Source organism: Talpa europaea (assembly GCF_964194135.1).
Source record: "Talpa europaea genome assembly, chromosome: 4".
Lineage (NCBI taxonomy): Eukaryota > Metazoa > Chordata > Mammalia > Eulipotyphla > Talpidae > Talpa > Talpa europaea.
The window spans coordinates 54,080,214-54,092,409 of NC_140070.1; the positions used below are offsets into that span (position 1 = coordinate 54,080,214).

Sequence of the window (12,196 nt, forward strand, 5' to 3'; positions counted from 1 at the left end):
TGGTCCCTTATTTAAGTTTTCTAGATTCCTGCTATGAGTGAGACCATCTGGTATTTTTGTTTTTCTTTTTGGCTTATTTCGCTGAGCATGATCCCTTCCAACGCCATCCATGTTGCTGCAAATTGCATGTGTTTATCTTTTTTGAATGCTGAGTAATATTCCATGGTATATATGTACCACATCTTCTTGATTCAGTCATCTATTTTTGGGCATTTGGGTTGTTTCCAAAGCTTAGCTATTGTAAACAGTGCTACTATAAACATAGGGGTGCAGGTGTTCTTTGGAATTGATGTTTCTGTGTCCTTTGGGTAAATACCTAGGAGTGGAATTGCTGGATCATATGGAAGCTCTATGTTTAGTAGGTCCAGAAATCTCCACACAGCTCTCCACAGTGGTTGGACCAGTTTGCACTCCCACCAACAGTGCAGAAGAGTTCCTTTTTCTCCACACCCTCGCCAACATTTGTTGTTGCTAGTTTTTTTAATATGTGCCATTCTCACTGGTGTGAGATGGTATCTCATGGTAGTTTTGATTTGCATTTCCCTGATGACAAGTGATGTTGAACATTTTTTCATATGCCTGTTGGCCATTTGCATTTCCTCTTCAGAGAAGTTTCTTTTTAGCTCTTCTGCCCATTTTTTGACTGGATTATTTTCTTTGTTGTTGCTGAGTCTCATCAGCTCTTTGCAGATTTTTGTGATCAGTCCTTTATCATTAGTGTTGGGTGCAAAAATGTTCTCCCAGTTGGTGGGGTTTCTCTTTGTCTTTGTTACTGTCTCTTTTGCTGTGCAGAAGCTCTTTAATTTGATGTAGTCCCAGCTGTTTATCTTTGCCTTCACTATCACTGCTTTGGGTGATGTGTCTGTAAAGATGTCTTTGATGTGCAAATCACGTAGTGTTTTGCCTATATTTCCTTCTATATATTTTATGGTTTCAGGTCTTATGTCTAGGGACAATACCAAACACGTTCTATGAAGCCAACATTTCACTAATGCCAAAACCGAACAAGGACAACACAAAAAAGGAAAACTACAGGCCAATCTCCCTAATGAACACTGATGCAAAAATCCTCAATAAAATTTTAGCTATCAGAATCCAACAATGTATCCATAAGATAATTCACCAAGACCAAGTAGGATTCATTCCAGGGACACAAGGATGGTTCAACATCCGAAAATCAATCAACGTTATCCAACACATCAACAAAAAGAAATATAAAAACCATATGATAATATCAATAGATGCTGAGAAAGCTTTCGACAAAGTGCAACACCCATTCATGATAAAAGCCCTTGAAATTCTTGGGATACAAGGAACATACCTCAACATCATAAAGGCCATCTATGACAAGCCAACAGCCAGTATCATTCTCAATGGTGAAAAGCTGAAAGCAATTCCATTAAGATCTGGAACAAGATAAGGATGTCCACTCTCACCACTGCTTTTCAATATAATACTGGAAGTCCTAGCCAGAGCAATAAGACAAGAGAAAGACATCCAAGGAATCCAAATAGGAAAAGAAGAAGTGAAACTATCACTATTTGCAGATGATATGATAATATACATAGAGAACCCCAAAAACTCCACAGAAAAACTAATTCAACTCATCAATCAGTTCAGTAAAGTGGCAGGATACAAAATCAACACGCAAAAGTCAGTAGCCTTCCTATACACAAACAATAAATCTGAAGAAGAAGAAGTCAAAAAAACCATTCCTTTCGTTATTGAAACAAAAAAAATCAAATATTTGGGAATAAATCTAACAAAAGAGGTAAAGGACCTATACAAAGAAAACTAGAAAACACTGTTAAAAGAAACAGAAGAAGACACAAAGAAATGGAGAGACATCCCCTGCTCATGGATTGGAAGAATAAACATTATTAAAATGGCCATCCTTCCAAAAGCAATATACAGATTCAATGCTATTCCAATCAAAATTTCAATGTCATTCTTCAAAGAAATAGAACAATTATTGATGAAATTCATATGGAATCACAAAAAACCACGAATAGCCAAAGCTCTCCTGAAAAAAAAAAGAAGGGAATGGAGGCATCACACTCCCAGACTTCAAACTATACTACAAAGCCATAATCATCAAAACTGCATGGTATTGGAACAAGAACAGACATACAGACCAATGGAATCGAATAGAAAATCCAGAAATAAACCCACAGATTTATGGTCAACTAATCTTTGACAAAGGAGCAAAGACTATGCATTGGAGCAAAGAAAGTTTGTTCAATAAATGGTGCTGAGAAAACTGGGTCGCTACATGCAAAAGAATGAAGCTTGACCACTACCTCACACCATACACAAAAATCAACTCAAAATGGATTAAAGAACTAGACATAAGACCTGAATCCACCCACTTTTAACAGACATGTTCTTAACTCTCCACATTTTACTCCATTTCTTTGCCTTTTTTTTTTAGATTTATTTATTTATTTATATAAGCTTTGGGTACAGTCAGAAGTGCGGGAGGGTGAGAGAATTCACCAGAGCTAGAGAGGGGAGCAGAGCAAGCAGACTGAGGAAGCACACTGCTGAGGGGAGCAGCAGGCGGCAGGAGAGGTCTGTGCGCCATGTGGGACCCTTGCTCAGTGGCCAGGGATCGAACCTGCACTGCAGAGGCTGTGGGCAGATCACACATATGGATCTCATATATATGAGCTCTAACTTCATTTATCTAACTGACTACTCACCATTTTTATTCAGCAATCTCAAAACAAGAGTATCTAAAACTGAATTCTTAAGTCCTCCTTGTCCCCATCCAGTCCTTCTAGCTCTGTAAACCATGCACATGTCTCTTTTGAATTAAAATCTGGGAGTTATTCTTGATTTCTCCTTTCCCCTGACCCTTTACCCCATGCCAAATTAATAACAGTCCTGTGATTTGACTTCCACATAAGTTTTCACAGTTCCCTATGTCCAGGCCACCCTTCTCTCTTGCTTGCACTAATGCAATAGCTTCCTAATATGACTCCCAGATGCCATGCTCAGTTTCCTACAATTCTCCATGGCACAACTGAGTGATTTGTACAAAAGTCAATTAGAATCCATGATTCCCTTGCCTAAAATCCTTTGATGGATGCCTTGCTCATGTGCCATAATTCTACATCCGTTGTCTTCTCTCCAGGTCCTGAGTGCTCCATTCTCACTAGCTTTTGCTCTACACATGCTGGTCTTTTTCTTCTTGGAACAGTTTTCTTAGAGCTCCTTGTGAGTTTGGCTTCTTTTCATTCTTCATCAGAAAGCCTTTCCCTGACTAATATAGCTTCTCCTCTCTATAATTATTCTACATCATAGCAAAGAGTGGCCATACTGTATAATTATTCCATTTGCTTAATTTAATTTAAACACCTCCTTGTCCTCCACACACTAGATTGTTAGAGCATAAGTTGCAAGAAAACAGGTGCATGGAGCCCAGCCCTAGCACCTAGCACAGTTTCTGGCACTTAGTAGGCACCAAATAAATAGTTATAGTATCACTGGGGTGTTAAATCTCTGTGCACTTACAATCAACAGTCACATGTGTTTCTCTGTAGGGCCTATTTTCTTTTGCTTGGTGCTTGTAGCTCTTACAAATGGTGACAGAGGCCACACATCTATCTTGTGGTGAAATAAAGTAATTTTTTCCCTCAGCAGTAATGATCTCCTTGAATCTGTCAGTGGACACACATTCAGAAATAAGTCTTCTTAGGATAATTCCACTTGAAAAAGCTTGAATTGGCCTTTGCAAGTATTCTGAGAATACAATGGGAAACCGGAAACATGTTCCTTCAGAATTTCAACTAGATCTCACTTGTAGAAGCTCTTTCAGACAGGAAAGAAAGAGGAAGGAAGTTTAAATTATCCCAAAATGGCAAGTGATAAAGCCAAGTAAGAGGCAAACTTCCTCTTTTAAAAAATAACAACCTCCCACAATTAAAGAAAAAAAATCTATAAAAGTGGATTTGTTGGGGTTGGATAGAGTAGAGTGAATGAATTGTGAAGGAAATTTCCTCTTAAATATAAGGGGAAAAAAGAAAATCATCTGCACTGGATCAGTCAGTGCAAAAATGCAGAATTTTCTCAGCATAGTGCCAGATGGAACAAATTTGAGTTTTAATTCAAGAGGAAAAGGGGACATAGCTTTTGTCTGTTTTACTTTTTCCATCTCCTCTTATTATTACTAGTAGATTGATTCCATTTCTTGTGCCCTGAGGCTTTTCTTGTTTCCTATCATTTGAACTCAGAAGTATTTTTCTCTTTCCCCAACCTCCAGCTCTTTTCTTCTCTATTCTTAGTTCTTCACAGACATCTTCCATTTGTGGCCTCCTATCAGAGATGAAGAAATATCCTCTAACAATCTTTCTTGTTCAATATACTCAGGGGCTATACTGTGACTGTAACTCAGGATTAATAGGACAGTCTCACCTCAAAATTGTGGGCAGTGTTTCACACAGTTTTGGGGAATATGGAAGTGGCCAGATTTTCCAGACTATCTAGAAAAAAATTCAAGGGCATGCAGTAATTTATGAGGAATATTGCCATTTTTTTTCCAAATCATTCTAAATTCTCTGGGCACTAATTAGTCCAATCCAAACATTCATGTTGCACTGAAAGTTGCAAACCTCCATAAACTATTCTTACTAAGAAAAGGCAAGTTCTGAATGTTCTCTTCCTGCTTATAATTCATGTCAACAGGGTGATTTTTCTACATGGACACTGCTTATGCATGTACAAGCAGTATCTGTTTTCCCTCCCTATATGGGTTTTAATGGAGAATAGATAGATATCTGGAAATTGAAATCTAAGTTCTCTTTAAAAACAACAACAACAACAACAACTAGTATGTATGAAGCAGGCATACCTCTAAGATATCATGGGTTCTACTTGAGACCATTGCAATAAAGAAAATATCACTATAAAGGAAGTCACACAATTTCTTGGTTTCTGAATGCATGTAAAAATGATATCTATTAAGTGTACCAGGGCATTATGCCTAAACAATGTACATACCTTAATTTAAAAATACTTTATTGCTAAAAATGCTAACCGTCATCTCTAGCAAGTTAATCTTTTTGCTGGTGAAGTGAAAAATATAATATCTACAAAACCATAAAGTAAAGCACACTACAATGAGTTATACCTGGACTCTAATGGTGAATGCCTATCATTATATATGTCAGATTCCATACTAGATAGGGAGCGCCAAAATGTAAACTACAAATGTAGTGAATAATCATGTATCAATATTGGCTCACCAATTGTAACAAAGGTACCAATTTAAGGCAGAATGCTAACAACAGGGGAAACTCTGCAGAGGGAGATTGGATATATGGGACTACTTTCTGCTCCAATTTCTGTCAATCTAAATATGTTTTAAAAAATAAACTCTAGTAATTGAAAACATAGAAAGTAGTTTATAATCCATTTAGTGTTAAGATTTTTGATGATCTCAAAGATGGCTCCAGTATTGTGAGTAGCTTAAAACACAGCAACAATGAACCAGAGAGAAGCAGGTGATCTTTTCCCACTATCTTAATGGAACACCGGACTTGAGCTACCCTGATCGTGTTTGACATATTCCCTGTCCTCCTTCTAAAGCCTACACAGTATTCAAAGGCACTTCCCCGTGATGTGATCTCCTTTATCACAACTTCCTACTCGCCACCTAGAAGTAATTTTGTCACTCTAAATGCTGGTGGTAATTTGGCTGCCATACTTTTGTACACGGGCCTCTCCTGTTTCTCTTGCTTGTTAATCTTTGGTTGTTGGAAGGGATTTAAGTTGGCAGCTTGATCCATCTCACCTCCACCCTATCTGTTATGGACCCCAAGGTTGGCTCCAACAGTGCCTGGGCATTTCTCTTCTGGTAATGCTGTTCTTGCCTGTCCCCAAACTGCGTGTTTCCTGCTCTTTAATATTCTGCTTTAACTTTGGACACATTTAATGCATTTTATGATCTTGTCAAAGAGTCCTAAAAATATATGTTGCCCAATGAAGAATCCGAACTTTCCACTCTGCTTGACCTTTGCATATGGTTCTAAAGCATCAGGAAGGCAAATATTTGACTTTCAAGAATCTGACCACATAAATACAAGGGGTTTTTCAGAGCCTTAGCTCAAACTACATAGAGCACTGTACTGCTCAGTCAATCCTGCGGTATCCCTACTTAGGGCAGATACAGTAATTTATTGTCCCTTGAAGGGGGTGTGTGTGTGTGTGTGTGTGTGTTTAGAGAAGAGGTGGCATTAGGGAAGTTGATGGGTGAATCAAAACAAAAAGGTGAGAACCTAAGACCAGGGCAGAACAGGAGTAACAAAGTGACCATAATTAAATAAATGTGTAGAACCTGTAAAGGAAACTCTCCTCTGTGTTAGCCGTGGAGCACTATGAACATAGACATTGAAATCATTGATTAGAAAAACAATTTGATTTGCCATCAAGGTCTCAGAGCCTGCGGGGTGGGGTGTAATACTGATGAGCTGCCTGCCTGGGGACTCCTCCAAGCATGTATGGCAGCTGAGCACCACACCTCTGCCTCAGGTGCAATACCCCGGTGGCTACATTGACCCACCCACCATTTCCATTGCCTGGCAGTGCTTGGGGCTGGCTGAGACACCCTCTTCACCTGGGGGGAGGGAGCTCTGGTTTCTGTTTCATACATTTGTCCCTCTGATCAGCAGTTCCCCCTTTTGCATGTGCCTATCTCTTCTGCTACAGGGTCCCACCCAGCCAAGTAGCACAAGGAGCCCTTTGTCCATGGCACGAGAGGGACAGGAGCTCAGTCTTCCTGCACGCAGATTTCTTCTGCACCTGTATCCCACCGCAGGCCTGACTTTGTTGGCCTGTTTCCCAAACCCCCTCCAAGATACAGGAGGTCGAATAATTAGGAGGAAATCTAGAGAGTCTTTGAAATAATTGAAAAAAAAAATTCTGGAGGCACAATTTGGGGAACATGGAATTTTGGCCTGGCCAGACCTCAAGCCTGGCCAGAGAAGAGAGTGGGGTGAGGTACGGGCTGTGCCACCGGATCCACCACCTGAACAATGGGACGCAGGAACAGACATGAGAGGACTGTCCGAACTGCATTTTAAACAGGCTGGAATTTAGGGCTGGAGAACAAAAGGATAAAGCTTTATAAATGTGTGATCAGGACTTTTGTGAATGGAAAGGACTCAGTCATTTAATTTTACATTCAGTGACAAGTGGTAGGAAGTGAACTTCATTAGCTTAAACTCTCGCTTTTAGCATCTGGAAAGGCAGCTAATCAGAAGTTTAAAGGAGAGTGTTCATCCCTTTCTAAGGAATGTGTCCACCAGTCAACTAATCAGACCTGAATTGTGGTCTAAATGGTTCTTTGAACTACTCTTTCTCATTAATCTTCATTTAAAAGTAGACAATTCAGTGGTTTGGGTATTATTTTGAAAGTCTCTTTAAGCAAAAATTTATTATAAGTGGCAAATATTTTAGGGATTGGTTAGTTGCGTTTTCTTGGGTATTAAGCACATGCTGCTTCCTGAAAAATCATAAAATATCTTCCTTCTGTTCCTAGCAGGAGTGACATGTCCCATTGTCTTGTTTCCACAATGCTTAACTGTGTTAAGGCAAATGTCAATAGTAAATTAACTATCCCTTTGAATGCTTCAACTGTGACTTTTAATTAAGCATATTAACCTGATGTATCATCATTTGAGCAGCAACTAAAATAAGATTACATGCATTTTAAACTTTAGGATGCCCGCAGAACACGAAAAGCACTTTATGAGGCTTGCATTAATGCATATTTCATTATAATGTAATTCTATATTAGATATTCCACTTATGCATAGAGCCAAAATAGTTTCTGCTCTGCAGCGATGGATGCTGATTTAAATGAGTAAACCACTCAGAATCAAGAAAGATTAACTCCTTGCATCTCAACCTTGCCATACTTATGAAAGAACTCTTTGGGGGCAGAATTTCATCTTCTGTTAATAGTGCTAATGTAGCAGGTGGGGTGGAGTGAAAAAGGACAGTGGTAATACCTCTTCCACACCACCCTGATGACGGCTAGACCTGAGTGTGCCCTGAGCGTTTGCCTTTCCTCCACATGTAGACCACAGAAGGACTTTCTGCTGCACTGAGCAGGCAGGGAGGCTGACTTGCACACAAGAGGGTCACAGAGGACGGGTAGGCTGCCCAGGCCATGTGGATAAGAAGTGTGTGCAGTAGACATTCATAAAGAAACCCTGGGGGCTTGGTGCACGTTGCTCTACAGGGTGGCCATAAAGCATCCTGCGCAATATTACTAATAGACCTTTTACAATTTTTATAGCTTCCCAAGTTATTTTTGAGTCAGTGCTAGCATTCAATTATTTCCTGTTGAATAAGGAACAAAACAGGCCTAAAGACTGAAAGGAAAAGCTGCTGTGGGGAGTAATCTCTCCAGATGGAAGTTCTCTGGCAGATTGTGATTTGTGACTCAGAATGAGCCCAGATCACTGTACCATATGGGTGACAACAGAGCCTGCTGACACAGACTCAGTCGCTCAGCAAAGTCCTGAAATGCCTACTATGTGTCAGTAACTGGGCACTGGGAAACAAAGATGAGTATGTGATACTATGTCAGCCAAAGGGTTTATTCATTCATTCAAAACATTTCCTGAGCATTATCGATGCTCCTGTATTAGGAGATTTGAATACATAAACATAGAGTAAAATTACCATATGGCATTATGACAAAGTTGGTTATAAAGACAGGGGAAGATGCTTTTCAGTCATAGATGTGGAGAGAGACTAATTATATCTGGCGCAGCTATAGGAATTCTTCCAGAAAAGGTGACATTCAGCCTGAATCTTGAAGAAGGTTTTGGGGGATGTGAGGGCGAAGGGAGAATAAGGTCATTTTTAGCAAAGGAATAGCATGAGCAAAGTTGGAGAGTTAAGGATTCATGCTTGGAAGGAAAAATAAGAAATTAATTATGGACATAGCTTATTGTTTCAGAGGAAGGAAATGCAGTTAGAGAAATGATCTGTTCAAGATTTTCTGTGTCGTGTTAAGAGTTTTAGCTTTATTCCACATGCCTGGAATGGCAAATCCCGGAACTCCCCCTTTTCTGGTTTCATGGCAGATGTCTGCAATCTGCTATCAATGGTATTCTTTCCTGCTGAGCCCAAGCCAACTTGTGGAATCCTTCCCTATGTCTGGCTGTAGGAGCCATCACCAACTTAATGGAATTGGTATAGAGGAGAAGTATATTTGCCATCTTTGCAACAGGCAAAGAAAATTAATGTAGACTTTTTAAATACAGAAATGACAATGCCAGATTTGATCATCAGTAAGGCTGTTTTACTAGTATACTACAGAATGCAGTGAATCTTGAATAAAGAAAATTGATAGGAAACTTTAAGTCATTTAAGTGATTAATTCTCAACCCGAGTACATACTGAAACACTTTGGGTGCTTGTTAAAAATATCTTATTACCTCAGCCTTACCCCAGATGAATGAACCCAAGTGTGTTATGTGTGTCTGAATCTGAGATCCACTTGTCTAGGTATTAGTGAGAACATTCATTAATCAGAAGAGATTTTATCTTCCTTCAATATGAGATCACAGAAGAGATGACTTGGGGAAGATGGAAAGGATTTGTTTGTTTGCTCTTTACTCAAATAGTACTAATTTTTTATTTTACTCTCTTGGCAGCTTTCTATGTGGTTGCTGCCATACATAGATATTTCATTTAATCCCTATATTAATCTTCAAAATATCTATTTATGATTCCCAATTTTCAGCTGAGGTAATCAAATTTCAGACATCCTAAGGAACTTGCTTAAAATATAGGACAATCCAAGGCCAAAAGTTATATGATTTCTACTTTTCCATGTTGCTTTTAGGACTTTTATTTAAATAAGATATGAAGCATAGGTAATATCTTAGAGGAAATAAGGGCAGTTGGGGAGTGAATGGTCACTCTTGGGTATGGTCACACTCACTTCCAGGCATTAAAGTTGGAGCCTCTTGCTGTGAAGTAAGTAGGTTGGGTTGGCCCTTTGGCCCAGGAAGTGGGTGCATTCACACCTATGGTAATCTTTTTGGGTACAAATGAAAGTTATCCCCATCCATCAGGAAATGTGCTTTCACTTTGTACTGTGGTTGGCTCAGTCCTCACTGTACAGTTACATCATTGCCCTGACTAGTGCATATGATTGATGCTGATTCCTATGAACAAATAGGACAAAGAAACCTCTAAGATTAAGAGATTCATCAGCTCAAATGTCTATAAAATTGGATTTGTTTCATTAATTTTTATTTAGCAACCAAATAATACTCCATAGATGACTAATGATCTGGATCCTTTCAGGACTAGAAAGCAGGAAACTAGTGCTAACAGCATATTCACAGTCAATACCAAGGCTTACTTGGCCTGAAACATCAATTCTAGATTCACTCTGCACAACTATGGCAGCTATCATAGCCAGCACCCAGGAAGTGCATTTAATTTGACAAATGGGGTCTCATCTACATGGAAGCATTGCCTCCTGGCCTGGGTGATAAGCCAGGAGGTTGAACTTGTGGAGGGGCATGCTGCTGCAATCAGGGAGCCCCAAGGCTGGCCCTGCTGCTGAAGGAGGCCAACAGTGGAACGCATAATAGAAGGCAGAACACCAGTCTCCGAGAATCTAATGTCTTCAATGATCAGACCATGTCCATTCCTAGCAAAAGAGTCAAGTTAACAGAGTTCTATCATCTGTTATGCTTCACTCTTTTGGAAAAATTTTATTTTCTCAAGCATTTTGTCAGTGTCTGCTTTTTTGTTATTGGAAGGAGAACTTCAGATTTTGGCTTTTCAGCTGTTTTCTGTGGAGCCCCATGACTCCTGGGGAGTAAGAGGAGCACCATTGGGTACTATGTAGGGGGAGATAAAGGTGGGAAGAGGGGTTGGACTCTAGGCCCTAGGATAGTCATTCCATGTTCAATCACTGCACTTTTGCTTCTATGAAATTTCTATTAAAAAAAAAAAAGCACAAAACCAGATAATTGATGTGAGGAGTACTACATTAGACATAAGAAATCTCTGGATGAAACATTTACATATGTCAATCTTTTGGACTTCTTGTTATTCCAATCATGTGGAAATCCTGTAGATGTTTGGAAGAGTAGTCTGAAGATAGAAAAGAACTTTCACAAACCCCGGGAACTTGACCCTTAGGCATGGTCTGGACCATCTGTGTAGGTACTTAATGGTTTTAATGATAAAATTTCTGGATTTCAACAGCCTATAGTAGCAGAGAGCTGTTGAAAACTGACATGCTGAGAAGTAATATATGCCTCATCACCTAAGTCACCCATTGCACTAACAGCCTCTCTCATAGCAGGTAGAAATATGGACTCTGGAATTTAAAGACTCTGGTTCATGACTCAATGTGGACCCTTACTTCATTTGTGACTTTGAGTCTCAGTCTTCTCTTCTATAAAATGGGCACAAATAGTCAGGCTCTATTTGAATCTGACAGGGCAGTTCCTTCATAGGACTTCTGGATTTCCTTGAAGATTTTCTGTCAACCTGTTGCAGCAGGAGTCCCGAGGATACTAATTATACATAGGCATTTCCTGACCCTAACCCAGGCTGCTGATCAGAATCTTCAGGGGAAGGGCTAGTGAACTAAACTTTTAACTAAGGCCTCAGGGTATTCTAAACTGTGACCAGGTTTAGATATCACTATGTCAGAAGCTCGATAAACCCTGATAAAGGCTCTTGGGGAACTAAAGACTGGAAGGGGAATCTCCAGCCTATGGTGACCCTGTCTGGCACCCATCTCCCTTTCTTCATAAATTTGAGTGCTCTGTTGGCAGAGGAGCATCTGCCATTAAACTTTTTAATGACTTTTAAAGTCACTGTTATTCTGAGTCCTGGCTAGAGTGGAACGAGTCACAGTTCCATGAAGGAGAGTCATATGCATTTCTGTCCTTAAGAAAAGGGGTAAAAGCAGCAAGGAGGGATCCTTGATGCCAAATATTTATTTATTTATTTATTTATTTATTCATTCATTTATTTATTTATTTTAAGATTTATTTTTTATTTATTTATGCAAGCACTGGTTACGGTCAGAAGCACGGGGTGTGAGAGGATTCACCAGAGCCAGAGCGGGGAGCAGAGCAGGCAGAAGGACCAAAGTACACTGCTGAGGGGAGCAGCGGGCGGCAAGAGAGGTCTGCGCGCCATGTGG

The 12,196-nt window shown here is 39.7% G+C and overlaps 1 protein-coding gene across 1 annotated transcript in view; it reads right to left on the reverse strand.

Annotated features, from left to right (window-relative positions):
• Positions 1-12,196, reverse strand: part of SLC9A9 (solute carrier family 9 member A9) — a gene marked incomplete at both ends in the record, with an annotated part of 608,321 nt that overhangs the window by 56,338 nt on the left and 539,787 nt on the right. The gene's annotated exons all lie outside the window — the stretch shown is intronic.